General features: G+C 31.2%; 1 long non-coding RNA gene across 4 annotated transcripts; it reads right to left on the bottom strand.

The window, feature by feature from the left end:
- Positions 1-311: 311 nt before the first annotated feature.
- LOC145314222 (uncharacterized) lies at positions 312-7,691 on the bottom strand. 4 transcript variants are annotated; one of them, XR_013877661.1, is made up of 5 exons: positions 7,600-7,691; positions 5,184-5,215; positions 3,283-3,404; positions 1,947-2,012; positions 312-985 (listed from the first exon to the last, which is right to left on the bottom strand). It is a non-coding gene; the product is annotated as an uncharacterized LOC145314222 (long non-coding RNA). The 4 variants fall into 4 exon arrangements; XR_013877662.1 differs by having other exon boundaries at positions 5,181-5,215; positions 7,600-7,614; XR_013877663.1 differs by lacking the exon at positions 5,184-5,215 and having other exon boundaries at positions 7,600-7,687.
- Between the last annotated feature and the right edge of the window lie 19,160 nt (positions 7,692-26,851).

Here is a 26,851-nt window from a genome sequence, read left to right as displayed (position 1 = left end):
AACATTATACTATGTTGTTCTAGGAATAAGTATTTCAAAAATCAGTTCAACCGGATTATTATATCACATAAAAATTTGTTACTAAAAAGTTGAAAATAAACAAGTTCAAAATGGACGTTTATAATGAATGATTATAGAGTTGCTACTCTTTTTAAATCGTACCTAAATACTATAGGAATCATCATGCATAGTTTGAAATCGATAGGACAATTTTAACATGCCTAAATTAACTAAAAAAGCTAACAGTTACGGAGGTATATACCCTAATTATAGAAAAGCTTCGCTTTAAAAAGGATAAGAAAATGAAATTATACAGTCAAACATTTTTTTATTTTTAATAAATTTTAAAGTGTATTCAACATTTAACAACAAAGATGACAAAATCCATAACAGCAAGACCATAAAATCTCTTAATTACTGATATTTAAATAAACATCAAAAATTAATATAAGCTTTGTTATCCGGGACCTTCGGCCCCTTGGGTCTAACAAAACTTGTTTTAATATTTTTATTTTTATTTTCTACAGAAAGCTGACTATAATACGATGAGATATATAACTATTAATATACAAAAAAAAATACAACATTTTATACTTTATCACAATAGAAAAAACATAACAATTATAAATATTTACATCACCTAGATTTTGACAATTAAATAAAAAATGGATAAAAAAAGTAAAACTTAAAATAGAAGGCAATCATATCTAAAGAACACAACTTCAGATTTCTTGGAAAGACTTTTTGGTTTGTTTTTGTAAGGTACATTTTTTTGTTTTTATCATTTGGAACTTTTCTTTATTTTTTTTTAATGCAAAGTTAGATTTGTCTATGTTTTTTAATTAGTTCCTAATAAAAAAATAATTTTTAAAAAAGAAAATGCATTGTTTTCATACTCTGAGACAAATAGTTAAAAAGGTTTAAATGTTTTTTTACTTGCAATGTTAAAAAAGGGAGAGACGCCCACGGCTTCTGGGTGGCTTTTCTGAAAAAAATATATAATATTCAACATTTTCAATTCAATTCAATATTTTTTTGAGGATTCCCTTGAAGTGTCCAGTCAAGCAGAAACACCCCATTAGTTGGAAAAATTTTTAAAATAAAGTATGGGATAGTTTTTGGTGTGTTAGTATTTTATTCTAACTTAGGTTAGGTTAGGTTAGGTTGTATTTGGTTTAAGATAACCCCTCACAATTTAAACTATCTAAAATGTTAAAGGAGAAGTTTCTATTCTCGCTAGGCAATTTGAAAGCACCATTCTTTATTATATTGTTTGCATGATTGACATAGAAACAGAGGGTACACTTTTTGAAATTTCAGGTATAGTCCCTTTCGTGGCAATTCCTCTATTTCAAGCCCCTGCAGGGGGCTCTAACCCTGTGGGGACAATTGCCTATCCCTGCAGGGCAATTATCTAACTTAACCTAACCTAAAACAACCTATAAAAACTAATGTAAAAATATGACAAAACACCCTTTACGAGGCGTTGCCACGAAAGGGACTATAACCTAAATTTCTTTGATTAATAAGCCAGTAATTTGGAAACCTATATACGATATCTACCTGTAAAGTTATGATTTCTATTGTTCAATGTCACTGAATTTGGCATCCAAAGACCAGCAAATAAGTGCCCTTTTGATTTTGTTAATAGAAATAAACCTTACTGATATCTGTCTTAGCTTAAAATGTTGGGGGAAGATTAATTTATCGTCTATTTACATTTACTTATACACGGAAATCTTTAGGGGTAAGACAATGGAAGATAAATTGATGTATGTCCCCAATGATGATACACAAAATCATTCATTCTTTAAATTAAAATTACCCTGATTCGATAAAGGCACCCAAGGATTTTTTGTGCAAACGAAAATGATAACATAGTTATAAAACTTTGCCACTTTGGGTACCAATGTAATTTACAATACAATGTCCCATCCCTACTGTACCTGTTTCTAAATTAGATTCCAAGGTATTGTTGTTCGCCTGTATTTGTCTTTCTGATTCATGCGTACCTGAAAAGGAAAATTTTATAGTCTGTTTCATGGAAAGAAAAGCAAAGGCACAGCTATACGTCCCCAGGGGCCTCTAGGGCCACTTGAGGTGGTTTTAATTGAATTCGACCCCCCTTCTCTTTTATTTTAATTGTAAAAAGATAAGTATATCCCCCCTAATTTTTTTTGAGGTTTGATCGCCTCCCATAAAATAGTTATAAACCTTCTAGGGACCCAGGAGATGATACATTGTAAAGGAGAACTGTTGTACAATTCAGTGGTTAAGGATCCCTCGGAACATACTCATAGCTAGATATCCTGTTTCTTTTTTATAAGGATAACATGTTAGATGCAAATACATCATAAATTGTCTTAATTATGACTTTTTTATGTTAAAGGGGACTATCCACGAACAAGAGCAAGTGAATATACTAGGTTTATGTTTAGTATTTGGGTTATCGACTAAAAAGTTATGCTTCACCATTGTTTACATGAAAAAACTTTGAAATGTAAAGCATTTTTTGATGCAATATCAGCAAATGGTTTGTTGAGTTCAAAGGACAAAATAAAATAAAAGCATCAAATGCTGTAAATTGTAAAAGTACATTAATTAAACTGTTTAAAATATTGAACTTAGAACTCATCAAATTTTATGATATTGCACTAAAAGATGCTTAACATTTCAATTTTTTTTCTCCATATAATACTATGATGAAACCTCAATTTTTAGTCGATAAACCAAATATTAAAAATTTTATGGATCAATGCTGGAAGGTGCTTAGAATCACTTGCTTTTGTTCGTGGATAGTCCCCTTTTACTTTTATTAGAATAACTGGGTATAGTCTCTTTCAGAGCAACGCTCTTTAAGGGGCGTTTCTTTGTTTTTTTCAAAGTAGCTTTTCTCCTATTTCTAGCCCCTGCGGGGGGCTCTAACCCTACGGGATAAATAGCCTAACCCTGTAGGGCAATCACCTAACTCAATTTAACCTAACCTAACCTAAAATAACTTATCAAAAGCCATTTTAAAAATACGACGAATTGCCCCTTAAGGGGCGTTGCCACGAAAGGGACTATTACTGAATAACTGGATGTTCATTTTTGTTTTTGAGATTTACTTTTAAAAATATTAAAATTATTGGTGGAAAAGTTCTGACAATGCTTTTTTTGTTCCAATAAATATTTTATAAATGTCAATTATGTTTTTATACCAAAGAATAAGAGTAAATTCACGGTCATGTGTCCGATGCTTTCCCAATGTTCCCTCCCTCTCTCCCTGATATAATATTTTACCTGGCTAGCTGCATCTACTTCTGAATAGACGTACAAGGTGAACCAGAAAATTGGAACCGCTCGCTCAAGCTTCATTGCAGATATGAGGGTGACAACGTTGCACACTGGATGTTAGGTTAGGCCTGAAATAACAAGTAGGGTTGGGCCGGATAATTTTTTGGCCGGATACCGGATATCCGGCTGATTTTAAATGCCGGATATCCGGTATCCGGCCGGATATCCGGTCAACGCCGGTATCCGGCAAATATCTGGTTATCCGACCAAATTACCGGATATCCGGCCGGATAACCGGCCAAATTACTACATATTAAAGTATCACAAAAGGATATAGTCCCTTTCGTGGCAACGCACCTTAAGGGATGATTTGTTGTATTTTTAATGGGTTATTTTAGGTTAGGTTAGGTTATATTTGGTTAGGTGATTGCCCCGCAGGGTTAGGCAATTGGCCCCGCAAGGTTAGAGTCCCCCGCTAGGGGCTAGAAATAGGAGGAAAGCTACTTTGAAAATACGAATAATCGCTCCTTAAGGGGCGTTGCAACGAAAGGGACTATACCCGCAAAAAAATTTCTTCATAAATTGGTGTTTTATATTATACTAGTGGTTGCGTCCCTAGTATCTAGGGATATTAGAAGGGACATGAAAGTGCAGAAAAATAACTTAAAACCTTACAACGACTTTTTTTTGTAAAAATTAAACAGCCTAAAACCACCCTGGGACCTATAAGAAGCTTATATTTATATTTTTACTTAAACAAAGCATTTCATGTTATCTAATACTAAAATATCCTATAGTCGTACATCCTCATATGTAATATAGGTGTTCAAGTCCTGAAACTCCAGGTCTCCAGAAATCTTTAAACGGTTCCTGTGACTGCAAATTTTTACTTAAAGATTTCAAATTTTAAACTTAGGCTTTTTTATATATCTTCATGACATATTACAATTTCATAAAATCCGTTGCCGTTTACCTGCCAACCGTCGGTTTGCGGCTGGCAGCTGCCAAGTATTGCTGCCACCGCCAAAATTTATGTATTGAGATTTCTAATATAAAAGGGGTAGTTTCACAAAATGCATTTGAGCTTAATTTAGTGAACCGCATATTTTTTTGCTAGTTAATGGGTTAAACTATATTTATATGGTATATTATAGAAAGAATTTCAATTTTCTACCACGTAGTTTTGAAAATATCAAGACTAGAAAATCATCTTTTTAAAGTGCATATATCACAAAAAGACGATTTTCAAGTCATGATATTTTCAAAACTACGTAGTAGAAAATTTAAATTCTTTCTAATATATGCCATATAAATGTAGTTTAACCAATTAACCAGGAAAAAATATGCGGTTCACTAAATTGAGTTCAAATGCATTTCGTGAAACTACCTACCCCTTTACATAAAGATAAACATATTCAGAAACAAAAATTTCTTCTATTTAAGATTAAAAAAACAGAGATTTTTGTTGTAAAATATAAAAGATTATATTGCCGGATATCCGGCCAGATAGTTTCAATATCCGGTATCCGGCCGGATATTGAAAATGGCCGGATATCCGGCCCAACCCTAATAACAAGGATTAGTTTTAGTGTGCGACACTTTCCATATTATGGAGAAAGATATATTAATACTTGGATATTGCACAACTTTGAGCACCCGTATAATTCTTATTCCAGTGTCCCCTCCATCACTATGTAAAATATTTGTAAAAAGTTACTTTTCCTTTAAAACCGATTATTATCCCTGAATTAAAACCGCTTCTTAGCCATGATGAAAAAACGTGCATTGAATCTATACAATTTTTTACAAAAAATTTTAAAGACAAACAAAACTGGAATTGATCTTATAATTTACACTTTTCCAACCGCGGAAAGCTGTCTATAATACTATGCAATAAAAACTACTACCTTGTAGATCGAAACTCAACCTGTACTTCATCCTGCCGCAAAAAAAAATTTACTTTGATTTATGTTTTTGTTTGTACCGAAAGATAATTATAACTATTTTGGAGGGAGGGTACCTTCACCCTCCCAAATGTAATCGCCCCCCTGGAAAAACCCATTTTAAACCTACAATAGAAAGTGTAGGGTAGACTAAAGGAACATAGCCGCCGCGCTGGTATAAAGAAAAAAAATGAATTTCCAGTATGGCTTCGCAACTGATTGATAGCCGCTGGATTAAAACCAGTTCTTAACCATACACGTATTACAGACTAGTTTCTTCTAGGTGCTAACAAAACTGGTTTTAATGTTTTCATTTTCATTTTAATATCTGCTGAATATGATGCAACTTATATCAAATTAATTTCTTTTCCTGAAACCACCCGCTTGGCGTTGAGTTGTTGGAATGGAGGATACAAGCAATGTTCATTCCATGGGCGACATCTGCTATAAATAATGCATTATAAAAAAATAAAAGTATCTTTCTGAAGATTGCGAAAGCGTGATACTTTAAGTTAAAGATAAATAAAATTGAAGTAAACAAGGATGACAACATTTATAAAAGCAAAGCACTGAAACGGTAGGACAAACGGACATTAACACTTGTATAGTGTCTGAACTGAATAACCAGAATATAAAAGTATAAGAGTCGAAGCAAAATTGTAAGTAAATTTCTTGAAAAACTGCTTAATACAGGATAATGTTTATGGACATACTTACCTATTTAGGACTTGGTTATAGAGTTGCTTCGCTTATAATATTGTTCTTTGTTGTCCCAGGAATCAATATACCAAAAATCAGATCAAACGGATAATTAGATCAAATCAAAATTTGTTGTTAAAAAAGTAAAAAAAATCAATATGTTTAAAACGGACATTCTTGTAATGATTATAGAGTTGCTACGCTTTCTAGATCGTACCTAACTACTACAGTAGTCATCATGCAAAGTTTGAAATCGATATGACAATTCTAACATGCCTAAATTAACAAATAAAAGCTATCTATCTCGGACGGACGTACGGACGGACGGATGGACAGACGGACCATCCCTATTTATAGAAAAGCTTCGGTTTTTAAAACGTTGTTTTACTATATAATACTAGCGGCTTCGCCCCTAGCCTCTAGGGGCTTTTTCCCCAAGAGGTGATCAAATAAAATTTTTGGCGAAATTCGTAAAGGAAATCTTCTGCAAAAACAAGGATGACAACATCCATAAAAGCGAAGCACTGAAACGGTAGGACAAACGGACATTAACAAGTGTATAGTCTCTAAACTGAATTATCAGAATATAAAAGTATAAGAGTCGAAGCAAAATTGTAAGTAAATTTGTTGAAAAACTTCTTGATACAGGATAATGTTTATTGAGTTTATGGACATGCTTACATTTTTAGGATTTGATTATAGAGTTGCTTCGCTTAAAATATTGTTCTTTGTTGTCTTAGGAATCAATATACCAAAAATCAGATCAAACGGATAATTAGATCACATAAAAATTTGCTGTTAAAAAATTAGAAAAATCAACATGTTTAAAATGGACGTACGGACATTCTGGTAATGATTATAGAGTTGCTACGCTTTCTAAATCGTACCTAACTACTACAGGAATCATCATGCAAAGTTTGAAATCGATAGGACAATTCTAACATGCCTAAATTAACGAATAAAAGCTATCTATCTCGGACGGACGTACGGACGGACCGACCCTAATTATAGAAAAGCTTCGCTTTTAAAAAGGACCACGGAAATCTTCTGCATAAAAAAAAGGACCTAGGAAATCTTCTGCCAAAAAAGTACCAAGGAAATCTTCTGCAAAAAAAAAATTGGGGAGGGGGGAAATTTTCATTTTTGTGGGGATTGGGGGTGTCCCAACCCCCAAGAAAATAGCTTAAAACCACCACAGGACCGATAGGTATATACCCTGAAGAGTAGAATCCAATCGGTTCAGTGGTTACCGAGATCTTAAGCTTCAGACGGACGGACGGACAGACAGACATCAAGCTACTTTGTATTATAGATATCTACAAACTACAAATACATATATCAAATAATATGAAAATACAAATATGAACAGTTAATTCTGAACTAAACCGTTTTTACACTTAAATTTTAATTTGCTTGTAGATATTAAGACAAAAATTGTTTTAAAATTTGACATTGTACCTTTAAAATTATATTTTATACAATAATCCAAACTGTATATAATTCACAAATATCTTCTCATTAATTGTGTACAGACTGATACTGAGACCAAAACACTGTCTGTCGAAACACACACAGATGCGCGGGCACTAACCAATTGACCCTCGGCTAGCATACATTTACTACCTCCCCCTTTTTTGGAACGTCTCTACTTTCTCACCAAATAATATTAAACTTAACATACCATGAAGAGTGAATTGTTTAATTCTTCCTTCCTTTTTAACTCCGCCATTTTTTCATTGTATAAAGACTTTCTTCCCATTTTTTACTGAAATGCAAACTATTTTTAAAAGCGAAGCTTTTCTATAATTAGGGTCGGTCCGTCCGTCCGTCCGTCCGTCCGTCCGTACGTCCGTCCGTCCGTCCGTCCGAGATAGATAGCTTTTATTCGTTAATTTAGGCATGTTAGAATTGTCCTATCGATTTCAAACTTTGCATGATGATTCCTGTAGTAGTTAGGTACGATTTAGAAAGCGTAGCAACTCTATAATCATTACCAGAATGTCCGTACGTCCATTTTAAACATGTTGATTTTTCTAATTTTTTAACAGCAAATTTTTATGTGATCTAATTATCCGTTTGATCTGATTTTTGGTATATTGATTCCTGGGACAACAAAGAACAAAATTTTAAGCGAAGCAACTCTATAATCAAATCCTAAAAATGTAAGTATGTCCATAAACTCAATAAACATTATCCTGTATCAAGAAGTTTTTCAACAAATTTACTTACAATTTTGCTTCGACTCTTATACTTTTATATTCTGATAATTCAGTTTAGACACTATACAAGTGTTAATGTCCGTTTGTCCTACCGTTTCAGTGCTTCGCTTTTATGGATGTTGTCATCCTTGTTTTTTTGGAAATATAAGAATGATTCCTCTTAACTTCTACATATAGTTAGGAAGCTACATGGTACAATGTCCCTACTGACGTAAACATTGACTTGCGAGTATATTAAAAAATATTGGAGAATAGTGTGTGCAAAAATATAATATTGTACTTTGTTGTCCCAGGAATCAGTATAGCAAAACTCAAATCGATCTGATAATTAAATCATATAAAAATATGTTGTTAAAAAAGTGGAAAAATCAACATGTTAAAAATGGACGTACGGACATTTTGGTAACGATTATAGAGTTGCTACACTTTCTAAATTGTACCTAACTTATACAGGGACCAACACCATGCAAAATTTGAAGTCGATATAAAAATCTAACGTGCCTAAATCAACGAAAAAGCAATCCGTCACGGACCGACAGACCGACAGACCGTCGGACCGACCCTAATTATAGAAAAGCTTTGCTTTAAAATGTATAACAAAAATGGTCTGTTTTTCTTGCCAAATCCCTGGATTCAAAAATAAAAACATTAATCAGCTGTTTCAACTAACCTTCAATTTTAAAGATATTATAATAAAAATTTTTTTGCAAAAAACGTTGATTTTGTTAAATAAAAAGTAAGCAAAAATATTATGCAATTTATTAAATATTTTTTTATATTTTTTAAAAGCCAAAAAAATCTTAATTTCGGAGCTATATTAACAATTCTTAAAATCTTCATACTATCGAAACATCCTATTATTTTTACGTCACACTGATAATTTCTAAGACACTAATACGGTGTTCCCAATTTTGTTTTTACTTTTCTTTAAAAAAAAAATGAAAATGGGCATTCGACTTCCCAATCCAGTGTCTTCACCTCAAGCTCTAGAGGCCTCTAAGGGAAGAGCCGATAGTAAAATAAATGGCATAGTAAGAAAAGTCAATAAATAGATAAAACCAAATTTAATTTTGAAATACTTCTTTTGTTAATAAATACAGATAGAGATAATTTCATAAAATTAGAAATATAGAAAGAAGTATAAAGGTATATAGTTAGATAAATAGACATATAAGGGCAAACAGATAGTTACTTAATTAATATGTATGTTAATTGTCAATTAAAATTCAAAACTAAATATTCAGACAGATAAATAGTAAATAACGTGTAATTATAAATAGACAGATAGACATGAAAATAGATGGATAGATGATTAACAGACAAAGTAATTATCAATGTTCAATGTTTGCTGAAAAATAGATAAAATAAGATAGATATAGAAACACATAGAAAGCCAAATAAATAAAAAGAAACATTGATAGATTGATAATTAATAAATTATAATTGTCAATTAAAAATGAAAATATTCAGACAAACGTGTGATGGTTGATATGTAGATAGATAGACAGATAGATGGATAGATAATTAACAGACAAAGTAATTATCAATGTTTCATGTTTGCAAATCATTTGCATTAGAAAAATCAAATCTTTCAAGGTAGTAACTTTAATGGGACACCATTTTAGTATTTTTTATTGCTATATTGAAATTAATGGTAGAAAAGTTTGGACACTGCTAAATTTACCATCCAGTTTAATTTAAGTTTCCAATTTTTTCAAGACCAATGAATGATAGATTGCTTTTTAAAATTAATACAGGGAGGAAGGGTACATTGAACTGTATATCATATTGGTCCCTAAAGTTTTTAAACACGTTCTCTCATTTGGTGCCTCAAAACTGTGGAGACTTTTATGTAATTTTGATTTGTGTTATACAAACCTTTCTACAAATAATTGTAACCTGCAAAATGGGCAATTTTGTTTTACATGATTAGGGATTTACACTAATAAAAATTAAGAACGGACTTTCCTCTTAATACAAACACGAATTACTAATTACATTGCTAGATTGACTTACAGTGTGTGATTCCGGGACATACGGACATACACTATTCAAGAAAAGTATTGTGACATTTTATTAGCTATTTAATGTTTTAAAAAGACCATGCAATCAAAGGGTTGATTGTTTGATGAGTTTTAATTACCCTTTCTCCCTAAGTATGTTTTGTTTATACACTCTACACCAAAATCAAAAGTGTTTAGACAAAAAGCAAAAATGTTCAGTAAAAGTAAAATAACACATAAATAATTAAAGAGAACTAGAAATAACTTAAAACAATCCCATGACTTTAATTTAGAAAGAAAAGAGTCTGTCCTAATATTGGAGAACTTAATCGGTTCAGTTGTTAACTAGATCTTATCCATCAAAAAAAACCTTTCTAGTTTATATGCTTGGATTTTTATGAAACTAACAGCCTAACTTACAGATAATTTTGTATATTATATTGTATATTTGCTTTGCATTAACGCAGTAACTCCCAAAAACGCCAAAATGAAGTTCTTCTTCCGTCAGATTTGTCATAATTTATTTTATTTATCTTCATGTCATATTTGTTTTTTCTTCACTCTCCTTCATATTTGAACTTGAAATATTTTTGGTGCTGTCCCTAAAATTTACCATCGAGCACTCACACCCATCTCCCAATATCTTTTATAGTGTTTTTTTTCTTATGTCTAATTTTAGCATAGGGCTTAGCTAAACTTGCAGTGCCCTTGCCCTGCGGATTTAACCATTACCCAATAAAACCTAACCTAACCTATTAGTAATAAACAAACAAACCATACCAAACACTCAATTTTTAATCTATTTAAAAACAAGGCAGGGGGGGAGTGCTCAACTAGGAAATTTAGTGGAAACTGCCTGATTTGTAGGACATATTTAAGTAAAACAAATAAGAAAATCAACAAACTATTTTTATTAAAACTTTTGCCGTAAAAGTTTGAAATATAAAAAACAAGAGAAAGAGATAAAGAGAAAGATCCTAAAATATTCTGAAGCGCCAGCTCACCGCAAAATAATTGATTTAATTTATTAAGAAGAGTACAACCACATATAGTGAAGTGTTTCAACAATGTTGTTTATTTTTTTTTATGTAGATTTGTATAGAAATAGAAATTAGTAATTTTTATATATGAATTAGAGATTATTTACATAGATTTCCTTACACCAGGGAACTTTGAGGGTAGATTAATAGACAAAATAACAAAATTACTTCTTAAATAGATTCGTATTATTGGTGGAAAAGTTGGAGCACTGTTTCAAAATAAATATAATTTTCTGTATAAACTTTGGGGATTGTAAGCAATTTCAAAGTTCAATGTCCCCTCCCTCCATGCTTTAAGTTCTAAGTTTAAAACAAATAAGACTATTCTATCATTCACAAAGTAAAATAAGTTTGTTGGATATGTAAAACTGATTTTGTAGCTCACATTAAATATATTGCCTTGCTAAAATACTTTTATTTATAGTTTGTGAGAAAACTAATTTATTTAGCAAAATAAATGAAGCGAATCTTTAACCTCTTGGTGTCCATGTCATGTTACACAAAAGTTTGAAAGCAAAAAGATGTCAGCATGTTACTACATAATCATATCATCTTCTCTAAGATATTGGCAGGTTCATGACAACGGACAATAAATTGATAACCCCCCCCCCCCCCCAAATATGTTTATACCCTTTTTGCATATGATAATTATTGTTAAAAAAGTTTCGTCACTACTAGTTTGAAAAAAAAGTCAAAAATTCATAAATGAACCCTAATTTGTCATCGAATGAAAGAACACGTTTATAAAACTTTTGGAAATAAGGTGAATTATAGTCAAAATTCCCCACACTCTGGGTAACAATAAATAATTGTTTAAATTAACTATTAAATTAGGCAATGCTGTTCTTTCATTTACAAAAGTAGCACTTATGATTATATTCCTTTGATGGGTTAACAATTTATAAAAATCTGTCATTACGTATAAACATTTCAAATGAAGACTTCTTCTTATGTATCTCTCTCTAAAATAGCAACCCGTTAACATATACTGAGTATTCCAAGAATGTACGCAAGTTTAAAAAGTACAAGGCAAATATATACTGCTTTTAAAAGTAGAATTAATACTTTTGTAATGGTTTTCAAATTATATTTTAGTAACGAAGATACTCAATAATTTTCTTTGTCTATCCGAAAGTTAGTAAGTTCATCGGTTTGGGGGAGATGTGATTTTCTTGACTGTTATTGAAGATAGACAGCTGAATTTTTCATTGAAGATAGGTATGGCACATGCACATCTAGTCTATACATCGTTTTGTCCTTATTTCTAAAGATTTTAAAGTTCTGCATATTCTTTGTTATGACAACTGAACATTTGCAGTAACTTTGTCTTTTGTCCATTCCATGATTTTTTTGTGCTTTGCAATTATGAATGTTGTCATCCTTGTTTACAATTGATATTTCTAAAACTCTAGATATACAAATTTGTACAGTTTAAGTACTATACAAATTCTGACTCTGAAATGCCCTGTCATCACAAGAAAAAAAAAACAATTGCTAATAATGTGTATGTTGTTTTGACCCTTGTTCAGAGATATGTATCTCTAACAAATTATTATTATGTCTTACTCTTCAGAGATCTTAAGGGATAAGACAATGGACTATAAATTCACATTAATCCTTATTCTGTAGATTGAAATTTTTGATTATAAGGTTAGGACACTCAAAAAATCTAAATTTAACAAGTTGTTTAGCCAACGAATAAGATGACGTGGTTTTACAGCTTTAGCTAACAGTCTAATTTACAGTCCAATATTCCCTACCTCCCCTTCCTGCTTACTTTTAGTAAATTAGGACAATGAAACTAAATAGTGGAATAATTAGTCTTATGATTTACTCTTACTAAGTTGAGAAAATTATGGAAAAAATTTAAAAAGATAATTTTAAATTTATAATTTATAAATTTAGGGAAGAACAATGGACGATAAATTATTTCTCCCCAGATTTTTTATGTGAAAAGAAACATTCATTGAATTATTATACTGCAATTGTCACCCCCATCCCTGAGTTTTAATTGTACAGTTTTTATCAAGTAGATGGGAGATAGGGTTCAACTCACAACAAAATATCAATGGATATAGAATATACGTGGATATTATGTCTGGGCAAAAATTATCGTGAATTTAGCTTGCTAACATGGGCATCATAATTGTACAGTTCGTTCATTCAGTAGGAGGTGAGGGGTTAGTTAAATGGGTTGATGGGGGGATCGTTATTTTAGCCAGCTACAAGTTTTACTTTATCAAATTACATGATAATCTGGTGTAAGATCCAAGTAATAATAAATCCATTATAATATCTCACTTCGATGAACAAAAATAGTGTTTTTAAATAACTTAAAATTATGAAAAAAGTTTTAACTCGTGTAGCTTAAAAATAGTTAGGGAATTAGTTTGACTTTGTGTCAGGTATCTTAAGGGGTTAGACTATGACGTTAATTCCCATCCATAAGAAACAATAATACCCCTTTATTCTGTAGATTTGTTAAGTCATGTAAGTTTTAGCCAACCATATATACATAGGATAAAAGTATCCAAACTAATGAGGTTTTTTTATTATACAACTTTGGGTACCAGTATAGTTTACATCCCATCCCTTCCAGGTTTGTGTATTTATAATGTTTTCCAAAGATTTTATGCTGTTAGATAGAGCAACTCTTTTTTTGAAGATGTATTTGTAAAACTAATGTTTTAATTCATAAATATAACTTTGTATTTAATTATATGAAACAAGGAAGAAAACGCCCATCTATGTGAATCTCAGAGAACTTAAGGGATAAGACAATGAACGATAAATTTAATGTTCAACCCTGATTATGGTAGACAAAATTATTGGTTAAAATGTGTTAGCCCTGATAGTTTAAATCAAGATTTCATGAAAGTTGCTAAAGTTTTAAAGCCATCGAATAGAGACAAGAATATATATTGATTACTATGGGCTCAACCTAGAGCCCTCTGGTTGGAGGGAATTGGTTGGGGGGATGAGATAAGTCGACCCACCAACTAAAATTTTAGAGTGAAATTTTTTTTTTTTTTTTGGGGGGGGTTTGATGTAATTTTTTATCTTGCGAGGGTGGCTGAATCCTCCCCCAAAATAGTTATAAACCTTTCTATGAAAAAGCTTCTAGGAAAATCATATTGGTTGAGCGGTTGGCGAGATCATTAGGTACACACAGAAAGACATCAATATATACTGTTACTTCTATGAAGGAATTTGTCAACTTTATAGTGATTCAACTTTTTAAGTGACATAACATTTTTTACAAAGACAGTTATAAATTATATTTGATATTGATTCTAATCCTCTTTGTGTTTATCAGATATGACAATTAGAATTTGTTTTTATTTTATTTGGTAGCCATGGAGTTCCGCAATAGAGGTACATCAGAGTTGCCAAACCAAACTTTTAAGTCCCAAAAATACTGGAAGGTAATAAAAAATATGCTTTCATTACATTCAGGGTTTAATAACCACGTTACCTTATTTATTGGCTCAAAAACATTGGGTACTCAATTTGGATTTATTTGTTTAAAACTAGTAATGCTCAAACGTTTTGTATCAAAAATATTCATCTACAAAAGGGGTAATCTTGTTTATCATAATTGGTGATCTTTATTAATTTATAGTCCATTATCCTATCCCTTAAGATCCCTGCAAAAAAAATAACTATTGTTATGGGTTATATTATTAGATCATGAATTTTAATTCTTTCATCCTTTACTTTAAAATAGTAAGATTTTGTTTATTTGCCTATTAATATATTTCTTATCACTGAACCGATTGAGTTATGAATTTTAGGAAGCTTTAAATAGGCCCTGGGGCAGTTGACTTGCCTTAAAAGAGCACCATGAAGGATTTATACGCTATTTATTATTATATTAACTCTATACTTTGTTGGTCTAATATAAAGTTCCGTGATTATGATCAAAAGTTAGGGCTTCACTAAATCAGTGTCCATACGTTTCACGAATTTTTTTTTGTTGCGAATGATTTATATAGCTAAAAGTGTGAGTTTTTTGGCCTTTGAACTCATCGTGTAATTTGATCTACAAGCGTGCGGAAGAAGGGTTGATAAAACTCCAAGCTTCATCAACTTCATGAAACCTATATGCCCCTGGCACGCCACTGGTTAAATCCATATGGCACAAGCTACTTTATAAGTTGATGGTCAAACATATATTCAAAGAAGAATAATTCAGAAATTCGTTCATTGTCTTATCCCTTAGGCCTTAGAAATTGAATACTGAAGTAAAATTATTTTATTAAGTTGCTAAATATTTAAGTTTTTTTTTAATAAATTAATGAACACCTAAAAAAGCTTTATATCATATATCCTTTTTGTTTACTTTTGTCCATAAAAGACCAACCAGCATTTATCAAAAATCATCTTTTTAATAAAATAATACCAGCGACAAGGTATAATGTTTATCAAGAAAAACTAATTTACTATTATTCAATCTGGTAAAACTGTTACTTTTTCTATGGACATCTAGGTATTCTCTCCAAAAACAGCAACAAACCTTCCCTGGACCTGTAAAAAGCATCACTGCAAAGAAGAACCATTTCGGTTCAGCGGTTAGGGAGATCCTTCGCTACACACAGACAGACAGCATGTATTTTTTTAAAATGGATAGTCGGGGAAAAACATTAAAATTTTAATGAAATGTCTTGTTAAAAAATAGTTAAAAATAGTTTTATCCCTTGTTCGTGATAGAAATAACTGTTATATTTCATTTCAAGTGTTTTCAAGAGATTAAAAATACACTTCTGCTTTTGAGAATTTAATAACGCAGGTTTTAGACTATTTTTTACCCCCTTACTCCTTCATCGTATGCTATGGAATTAGTCGCATTTTAGGGAAGATCCCAAAGCTCCTGGGATGGTTTTAGACTATTTTTCTGTCCCCTTAATCACCTTAGAAAGCTAGAGGCGATTCATTGTTAAATACAAAATTAAAAGATATCGCAAAGTGATTTATTACTGCGCTCTTCCAAGAATTAATTATTCTTGTTAAGAATAAAGTAATAGCAAACATTTATTTTTACATAACCATAAAATACACAAATTTCAATAATTGATGATTTAAAGGCAAATTTATGATTGATTATTTGGTAAATATCAAGAATAAAGGAATAATTATAGTAAGTATAGATTCTCAATTCTTTCATTGGAAAATAGCGTAGGAAAAATCCGTTCTTATTCTTGGTTACAAATTTTGATACGAATTGGTGTATCTGGACAAAGTGTATAAAAAAATTAGTCAAGTGACGTCATTAAAAAAGAGGTATTATCCATATCTTTTTAGGGGTTTTCTTTCCAACTTTTCCTCTTATCTCCCTCATTTTTATGACTTCACATGGCTAATTTTTGAGACACTTTGTAAAGTTATGCAAATCTAAATCTTCGTCTTTTAGTAATTTTTTTAAGTTGGACATTCAATGTCTGATTAACTATCTGGGGTAATAATTGTATTAAAAGGAATAATTATATTGAAGAAAAAATATTTTTCGTTAATCTTTATTAAAATTAACAAAACATTTTTTTGTTCTTATTTTACCTTTTCCTATCCCATCCTTATCAAATAGCGATAATGCAACGTTGTGAATATTTCAATTTGTTCTTCCAATATTAGTTTAAAAGCTTTAACATCTAATATGTTTTAAAATAGATTGGCTTATTCTTATTACACCAGTCCGCAAAGTCCTAAAATAACGTCTTATACGTTGGCTTAACAACTTAGGTGACTTTAGTAAATTTTAATTAGTTGGTCAATTAAGTTAAATGCCCAAACGTTTCAACCACAAATTTTAATCTACAGAAGGGGCAATTTTGTGTGTCATCATTAGGGATGTACGTCAATTTAGCGGCCATTGTCTTATCCCTTTAGATGCCTGAGTTGAAGTCATCTATCCTGTAACAGATAATAGAAGAACCAAATTGGTCCACAGGTTAGCAAGATAGTTTATGATGAACTGAACACTCAGATAGATAAGCATCCAGTTCCTGTATTTTTGGAACAGATAAAACTGTTGTCAAATTACTTATTAATTCGGATAACAAATCTATAGTATAGAGGTACAATATACAGATAGCTACCTTTAATTCTTTTCCAATGATCTTTTCGTCTGCTAGCAAATTGTTTTCTGCTACTTGGCTGTGTTAATTTTCCCGACACCATTGGTTGATTTTCAAAGACCCAATTGAGAGTCGGCACAAGGTCATTGGGATAGGGAAATACAATTAGTTAAGCCCTTCCCCCTCTAGTGTTTTACTCTAATATTCGGGTAAGTTAATAGATACACATGTCCGTCCGTTTGTCCGTTTGTCTGCATGTCCATATGTCCTACTTATGGACATAAGTATCCTTGTTTAAGTGAAATCTTCTAAAAATGTATATTCATAGTGAATGTGGTAGAAAAAGTGAAATGTTAAAATCCCTTAACTAATATATAATGATATAACTGAGACCACTCCCTTAAAAATATGATTTATATTTGCAAATATGAAAATTTATATTTATAAAAAATTGTCATTTATAAATGCTTATTTTTATTTTATTTAAAGCGGCTGCGCCCCTAACAGATATCAGTATTCGCGGGGATATTGAAAGGTAGAAAATTTGCCCAAAAGACTCAAATCTAAAAATTAAATTAGCCTCAAACCTTCCCGAGACTTTTTTAAAGCTTCCATAAATTAAAAAACTCAATCGGTTCAGGAGTTATCAAAATAATAAGTTACAGACAAAAAATATAAAGGATTTGATTTTTATGATATAATAATAGTTTTCTGATGATGTTGTCATCAATATTTTTAAGTACGTACAATACACTGTATACAAATCAAAACAAAAGGTTTAAAAAGTTGGGTAACGCCGCTTTTTATATCAGTGAACCTCCTAAACCCCCCTCCTCGTACGGCTTATTAAAAAATCTACATAAACCCCAGGGAGGGAGAGGACATAGGATTGTAAATTAACGGGTATCCAAAGTTTTATTTACATGTTCATTAATTTGTTTGCTAAAATTTTCTATTTTTACAAAATCTTATTGGTTTGGTTCAATTTACAGAATTGTTAAATTTGTTTATCACCATTGGGGATGTGCATCAATTTATCGTCTATTGTTTTCCCTTAAGATCCCCCGCAACTTTGGTGTTGGGGGGGGGGGGGGGAGGCGAGGGTTACTATCTAACGAAGGGAAATTGTCCACAGAAGCAACATGAATGATATGAAGTTTATATGAGGTACACATAAACATTTATTCATTGTATTCTCCACTATTATATTCAATAATAAACACTTTATTGTTGGGAAGAAGAACATTTACAGTTTGGCTTCAAAACCGATTAAGACTTGCTGGTTTATATTTGGTTCTCAGCCATACTGAAAACTCATGTATAAAATAATATGACAGACACTTTTTACAATTATTACAATAAAAATAAATTTGATATCCGCGGAAAGCTGTCTATAATATTATGCAATAAATCACTATTTCTCTGTTTAAAAACAAAATCCCTTCTGAATATAAAAATTATTAGTTGAAAAGTTTTAGGATTTTAACAAAAGATTCCAAAGAAAAGCACTAGAGAAAGGTTTTAACCAGTATTATTTACAGGCCAATGCCCCTTCCCTCCCATAATGTCAAAAATAATGTTAAACAATAATTAATACAATCTTTAAGAGAACTTACATGGATTCATCCACCCAACTTGTGTAGACAGACAAAACAATACTGTTGTGTATAAACATTTCTATCAAATTCATTGCATAAAAATATTAACTTCAGTTTTGCATATGTGCTTTTAAAGTGCAGCTTCTCTAGAATATTTTGTTGATACAGTTGGTTGTGCGAATGGGGCACTTGTCCAAAATCTGCAGTATGGAGATCGCCCTTCTATGAGTACTACTTAAATCCTACTTTTACGGCAATACACATAGACATTCTCAAAGTCGGCTTGTCAGTGAAGAATGCTTTTCCTTTTATTCCCACAAGTATAATACGAATTTGGTTGAACCCGTGGCTGTTCAACAAATACCCACGCACGGTATTATATTGCTTTAAATTAAGAATAAATGGCTGGTTATGATGTTCGATCTATATCATATGAGTATATCAAGTACATAAGAAGGAAGATGGTTTTATAAAGTGTATTTATATTACAAGTGAATCAGTTAAGTATGAAAGATACAGGATAGGTGGTAATAAACATAAGTAGTGTAGGACAGGAGAGTGCCTTAAGTCCAAAGCATCTAATTGTGCATATTGTTAGACCTCTAACATAAGATCTAGGCACAATTCATGCTAAGTACTAAGGAACCTAAAATTAAACTACAATGCATGTTAAATTATTTAAGAACATTACCTTTAAGCCAGGAGAAGAACTTAATAGTTCAAGAGTTAATGAATAACTAACTGATTTTAAGAGGTGCAAGTTATGAAGACAACTATTTACCAGGATCTAGTCCTTGTCTGTTTAATAAGGTGTTTGTATGTTAAACTTGTGACGTGAATGTAGCTATGGCTGTAGGTATACTTAGTTTTACATAATGGTTACATGATTACTTTAACAATAGATATAATGTTTTATATAAGCATATAACAAAATTCAATCACATATAGATTTCCATGGATAGGCTAGTATTACCCATATAGAGTGTTATATTGGTAATAATAGGCCTGAAAATGCATAAAAATACATTAAAACTGCCTGAGGGCTGACCATATTATCTGTGTCTTATGCCCTGAAGTGCGCGAGATAATTGCTATAGACTATCAATCAATATTTAGACTAAAGTCTTATATTGTGTTAATTTATAGAGGGTATAAATAAAGTGAATTAGATGCAAAGCATTTCTATAAGAATCTTGTCTGTACGTTCAAAGAATTTTGAAATTTGGAGGTCGCATCTCCATGGTTTGGCACTCAATCTAGATTAAATAATAGTTATTTCTCACATCGTATTATAAACAGCTTTCCGCGTATATAAAATGTACAATTATAAAATAAAAACCAGTTTGTGTAGCCTTAAGATGCCGAAGGCACGGGCTAAAAATCTAATTTTTATTCGTAGAAAACTGGATATAATACGATGCTACACATAATTTTTTAGTATGGCTGAAAACTGTTTCTAATCTTCTTGATATTAATCGGTTTCGGATACGGGAAAAGATTTTAATCCAACTGTTGGGAGAATGTTTTTTTATAAAACTTTTAGTGCCAGTTTAATTTACATTCCCATAAAATCTTCATGTTAAAACATCAAACAAGAATTGTGGAGCAAAAAAAGAAAGCATTAAAAAAATACAAACCCCACCTAAATTATTTGTTTTATCAGAGATAGATCAATGTAAGAAAAACTTTGAATCTTAATCTCCAATTAAAGAATTGTCTTATTCTATTATGTCCTTCATGTAAATACAGATATGTCTTACAGATATGATATACTAAATTAGAAAGCACAGCTATTTAAGTGTATTTGGTTCTAAAGTTTGTACCATCCAATCAAGATTTTTTGAAAATATCCCAAGCGTGATTAAACAAGTTTTCAAAACTTTGGGTACTAGTATAATTTACATTCTTATATCCCATCCCTGAAACCTAACAAGAAAGGATCCTTAATTACTTTTTAGAAACATAGCTTAAAAACAATCTGACCATATTATAGGTTAGAAGATAAACATATTTTTGTGGGGGGGGGGGTGTTGTGTATATGTGGGGCGAAACATTTTCCCTAGTCAGTTCTCTTTGGAGGGTTACAATTAATAGTTATAACTTACCCAGAAGCTTAACTAAAGGTTAAGAGATCTTTCGCTACACATAGACAGACATCCTGTTACTTAGGGTTAAACTATACATGTAGCCCTGATTTCGAAAGATTAAACATATAATTAGATAGACAGATAAAAATAGGAAAGAAAAAAACTAAAGAAAGCGTGATAACCATAAACCAAGCCTAAAATTTAAATGGTAAACATTATCTTATCACCCAAATCAATTATTTCAAACCAAAATAATAAAGCTTACTTTATAGAAGTTAAATTTAATTAACAGAGATGACAACATTAATAAAAGTGAAGCTTTAAAATCAGATGGTAGGACAAACGAACATTAAAACTTGTCGCAAATCAATATCAGGAATATAACTTTGTTGCAAAAGAACCTACTGACATTTTATGGACTAGATTATGAAGATACTTCACTTATAAAGTTGTACCTAATTCTCCTAGGAATAATTAATACAAAAAACTGATATTTTTTCAATCTGATCTTGTATATTTATTATTTTTAACCCTAACAATTTACCCCCCACTATGATGATATAATTTTAGAGGCCTAGCCCTAATACATAACTATCTTAAATTAGTTACAAATTGCTGGTTGGATCTTTTTACTGTCTATCTTCTATTTTTGAGCGATGCTACCCTATAATTTACACGGACTGTCTGTTTATTTTCTCAGCTTCTACTGAATATATAAATGCTTGGCTTTTGATAAATTGTCATAAAATATGCATGGTTTTATTACGACTGCGTAAAACAGGGAAAGAGGAAACATTGGACTAAAGATTATACCCGTACCCAAAGTTTTAAAACCCCGTTCTTTCTGTAATTGGCTTAAAACTATGGGTGCTTTCATAAAATATTGATTGGTTGGTTTCAAACAAGCAGTTTCCAAACTTTTCAACCAATAATTGTAATCTACAGAGGGGTAATTTTCTTTTTCACAATTGAGGGTGTACAACACTTTATCATGTACTGTCTTATCACTTAAGACATCTGGGTATTGGATGATAGATACAAAAATCTTACAATCCAGGTTTATTGGATGGAAGATAAATTTATCTTCTCTTCACCTATCCTTTGTCCTTTATTGTAACTTGGTTAAATTTGCGTGTTACAAATCACGTAAGAGCAATCTCTTTTATTCTCTTTTATACCGGGATCTGTTTTATAATTTTTAGAAGCGAAGCTTTTCTATAATGAGGGTCCGTCCGTCTGTCCGTAACGTATAGCTATTTTGATCAAGTTAGACATGTTAAAATCGATTTCAAACTTTGCACGGTATTACTAGAGTTTTAGTAGGCATAGCAAATGTCCGAACGTCCATTTGAATGATGCTAGTTTTTTTTTAGTTATTTTGGACAACAAATTTTTGTATGATATGATTATCCTATTTATCTGATTTTTGGAATTGTGAAAACTAGGACCAGAATGTACAATATTATAAGCGAAACATCTCTATAATCAAATCCTACAAATAAAAGTATGACCTTTTACTATACGGTATCCTAAATTTACAAAAATTTTACAACAAATGAATGGACAATTTTGATTTGACTTACAAATTAATGTTCTTCTTATTAAATTCTGACTTTAGAGCTTCGCCTTTTATGGATGTTGTCACCCTTGCTGTATAAATGCATAGCACTACCAACAACCATACTTTTTTCTTTCAATTCTTTTCTCACACATCCTTTTTATTTACAACAACTTTTCATGTTTATTTTCAAATACATGCACACAACATTTCTATATGTGTGTGGATAAAACATTTTAATTTACAGAAACTTTGAAATAGATGAATAAAACAAATAAAAAAAACTATTTGGAATGCTGAAAACGTTTTGGTCGCTTCTGAAGAGTTTTAACATTAAAAGAAACAATATTCAATTGTTAAAATTAAAAAAAATTTAAACTTAAAAAATATATGCAGATTATACCCTAATAAGAATAATCAAAATCTATAGATTTAAATCAATGTAATGGTTAAAAAATTTTGATATAGCTAGTATGAACCAACCAATGAATATTACATAAAATTTCCAACTTTTATCCAGCGTGATAATAGAGCGTGATTAGTAATACAAAAATCTTTGCATCCATTGTATTTATTATATCCAATTTAACAAACTACAGTACAGAAGATTTATAAACATAACTATGTAAATATAGGTCTCTCTTTTTTTGTAGAGTTTTTGTGTTGGCAAATTTTTTTCTGTTACCTTCAGCTAATAGAGGCATTTTAGATCTATCAATCCCTTCCTTTTCCATCGATAAAATAGTCTGAATATGGAATGTTTATTTATTGCATTGTATTTTAGACAGCTTTCCGCGAATATTAAAATGAAAAGTTATAAGATTAAAATAAGTTTTGTTTGCCCTGGGGGGCTTAAGTTAAGGACAGGGCAAACAAAACTGATATTTAACTTATATTTTAATATTCGTGGAAAAATGTTTGTAATAGAATGCTATACATGCTTTTTTACTCTGAACTTTTCCAAGAATTATTATGCTTGAAAAAAAAACGTATTGCTATAAATTAGTAAATTACCCAATTTTAACTGGGAAATAAATTAAATATAAAATATTTATCTTTAGTTTCAATATAATCTGATCCGATTAAGTTTTTAATTTTAGTGAAGCTTCATATAAGTCTTAGATGGTTTTATGATATTTTATTTTTGATTTTAACTATTGCACCCCTTTCAATCTTCACTTATGTTAAAGGGGCAGCCTGTTGTACATAAAATATCGAAAGGATTGGTCTAGAATTAATGGGTCTAATGAATATTTAGAGGCGGTTTTATTCTTTTGAAGTACATACATGACATTCTCTACCCTTTTTGATGCTACATATCTTTCTATCTATCTATCCATTTGTCTATCCACATATCTATCTATATATTTGTGTGTTAGTATCTATATATTGTCCATAATTATTAGTATATACATTTTTTATATCAATCTATTTGTTATTTTTGAATTTCATAAAATGATCAGCTGTATATTTTACTGATGCCCAATGATTCATAAGCACGATCTCTTATTCGTTGGATTAAAATCTGAATTTACTTATAGTAAATAAAAATTGGGTTGTACTAATTTTTAAATTAGGCAATTATGTTAATTTTAACTGAAGGGTATATATATATATATACATATATTAATCGACCATTGTCTTAACCCTTAAGATCCCTGCATTCCACCTATTAAGAAAAATTTGCTTTCAATATTTGACCATTTACGAGACCACCTAAAAAAATTACTCAATTTTAAGTCACAGTAAATTTCTTTGTATTAATAATTATTCATAGCATATTAGAACCGGCTTCGGCCCCTAGGGCCTAACAAAACTGGTATCAATCTTATGATTTTTATTTTATTATTCGTAGAAAACTGTCTATAATACGATGCTATACATGATTTTTTAGTTTGACTGAGATATTAATTCAAACTGGAAAAAATTGCTCATATTTAGAAGTCACAGTAAATTTCATTGCATTAAAAATTTTTATGGTTATTTGTTATTCTGTGTATGAAGTTCTTCTGTTTGCTTGTTTGTGTAAATAATTGTGAATTATAAAAATGCAAGTGTTTCTGTGTGAATTTATTATTAAGACTTTTAGAAGCGAAGCTACCCTAAAAAAACTCAGAATCCTCTTCTTAATTTTTACGAATAAAGTAAATTTTGTACATTTCACTTCCAAAATTTAGGTAATTAATACCCACAAGGGTAAAAACTTAATTGAGGGGGGGGGGGTTGTAAAATCAATTTCAGCCAAAAAATATTCCCCCTCCCTCCCAAATGAGATGATTTTTCACTCCCCCTTGAAAATAGAGCTTGGACGTCCTTGCTTGATGTGTGAATATATTATTTTGCATCTGAATATATAAAATGCACAATGTATAATATTTGCACTAGAAATGTATTTGTATATATGCTTTTAATTTTTATTTGCCAATAACGCAGCTTTTCTGAAGTTGGGGTTGGTCTGAAATATATGAAAATATTGGCAAGGCAGGTTTTATGATATTTTGTAGTGCATTACGTCCCCCCCCCCCTGAGAAAAAGTATTACCTCAATAGGATAGTTCTATCAATTCTACCCTAGTATTAATACTCTTTATTAGATAAATCTGTTTTACGGTTTATATGCTTATGGAACTTGGAAGGGAGGTGATATTGGACTTTGAATTATACTGGTACCCAAGGTTTTATAAACATGTTATCTCATTCGTTGATTAATTTGTCCAACAAATATTTCAAATCTACATGAGGATTAAATTTGTATATCATAATAGGTAGTACATTAATTTATCATATTTTATCTTATCCCTTCAAATTTCAAAATTAACGGTTCTATAGCACTTTGTGTAAATTGTAGAAATGCTTCGTTATCAATTAAAAAAATCTGAGCTCAACAAGATGACACGGAATTTTCTAGGTACTTACTTTGTCATACCTTATATATACATTTAGAACAGTTTTTTTAGTATCAAAACCACTCTATAATTCACTTTTATGGTCCGTCAGTAAGTTAGTCCGTAACGGCAAGGGGAAAATGTTATTTTCTCGGCTGCTATTGGAGATAGACAGCTAGAATTTTAAGTGTTGTTTCTTATGATATATGCAATAAGGGGCGTCGTAGCTCAGTGGTAAAGCACTGAGTTACGGTGATGAGAGTTCGAGTTCAAGTTCCCATGTGGCAACTCGAATATCTCAGTTGAATACATTCACACAACTACCCCTGTTTGTGTAAGAAGGGAGATTATTAGGTGGTTTGGATACTTAATAGTCACGTACATAATAGCTGTGCAACCCTTATCCCAAACTCCTCTGTGGAAGGCGTCATTCATTACGGTGACTTAATTTGGGACACCTACCATACTCGGCGAGGGTGAGGTAATAAAGAGTAGCTACCTTGAGACAGCGGTCAAGACATAATGTACTTGGGCGTGGAGCTTGATAGCCCTAGTGGCTATACAAAAGTGTCTCGTCCTTCTCCATGACTAATTAGGTCCAAACACTAAGAAACAATGGCTACACACTCACACACACACATGATATATGCACATCTAGTCTATACATATGTTTTGACTGTCGGTCTTGCTTCAAAACATATAACAGAAGTTTCGTGATTTCCTTTGACTTTTTGCAAATAATCTTTCTTTTTTATGACAACTGAACATCTGCCATATAACTCACTGGTTCATTTGTCCATTTTAAGATTCGTTTGTGGTTCGCTACTAATGGATATGTTGTCATCCTTGGTTTTTATTTGATCCAACCTTTACATGTCTTATACACGTTCTAACATCACAGGGATAGAAGATTCTTATATAAAAGTAACAGGATTCCTGTTTATCTGTCTGTGTGTCTATGTTTACCAAAGGGTCTCGCTAACCGCTGAACCAATAGGTCCTGGGAAGGTTAAACCGAAGAGATATCATTCCCAGAAAAAAATAACTTTCCCCTCCCCCCCCCCCATTTTCTAAACTTTGATTTTTAAAAACTTTAATTGAAAATTGGCGTAAATATATAGCAATGATTTTATTCCACATCTAACTATTTATTAGACGTAGGACGCATATATAAGTAAGGTACTGACAAACAAACCTAATAATATAAAGCTACGCTTTTCTATTACACTTAAATGTAAGACGTACGGCGCACCTCCAAACAAATAAACCCTATGATCTTCAAATCATTTAGATGACAAATAGATTATTTTCATTTTATGGAGCGTAGCAACTCTTCAGTTTTTAAATATAATTTCATGTAATAGTAACCAGGATGTTTCTCTGTGAAAAGCTAAAGATCTTTCTAATTGTAGGACCGATATGGTTCTCCTTTACAATTAGGCTTTTTATAGCTCCAGGGAAGGTTTATGATTA

Source organism: Acartia tonsa, chromosome 3 (genome assembly GCF_053477335.1).
Source record: "Acartia tonsa isolate MP-2025a chromosome 3, ASM5347733v1, whole genome shotgun sequence".
Lineage (NCBI taxonomy): Eukaryota > Metazoa > Arthropoda > Copepoda > Calanoida > Acartiidae > Acartia > Acartia tonsa.
The sequence above is the reverse complement of the archived record's forward strand: the minus strand, read 5'-3'. Positions and strand labels throughout refer to the sequence as shown.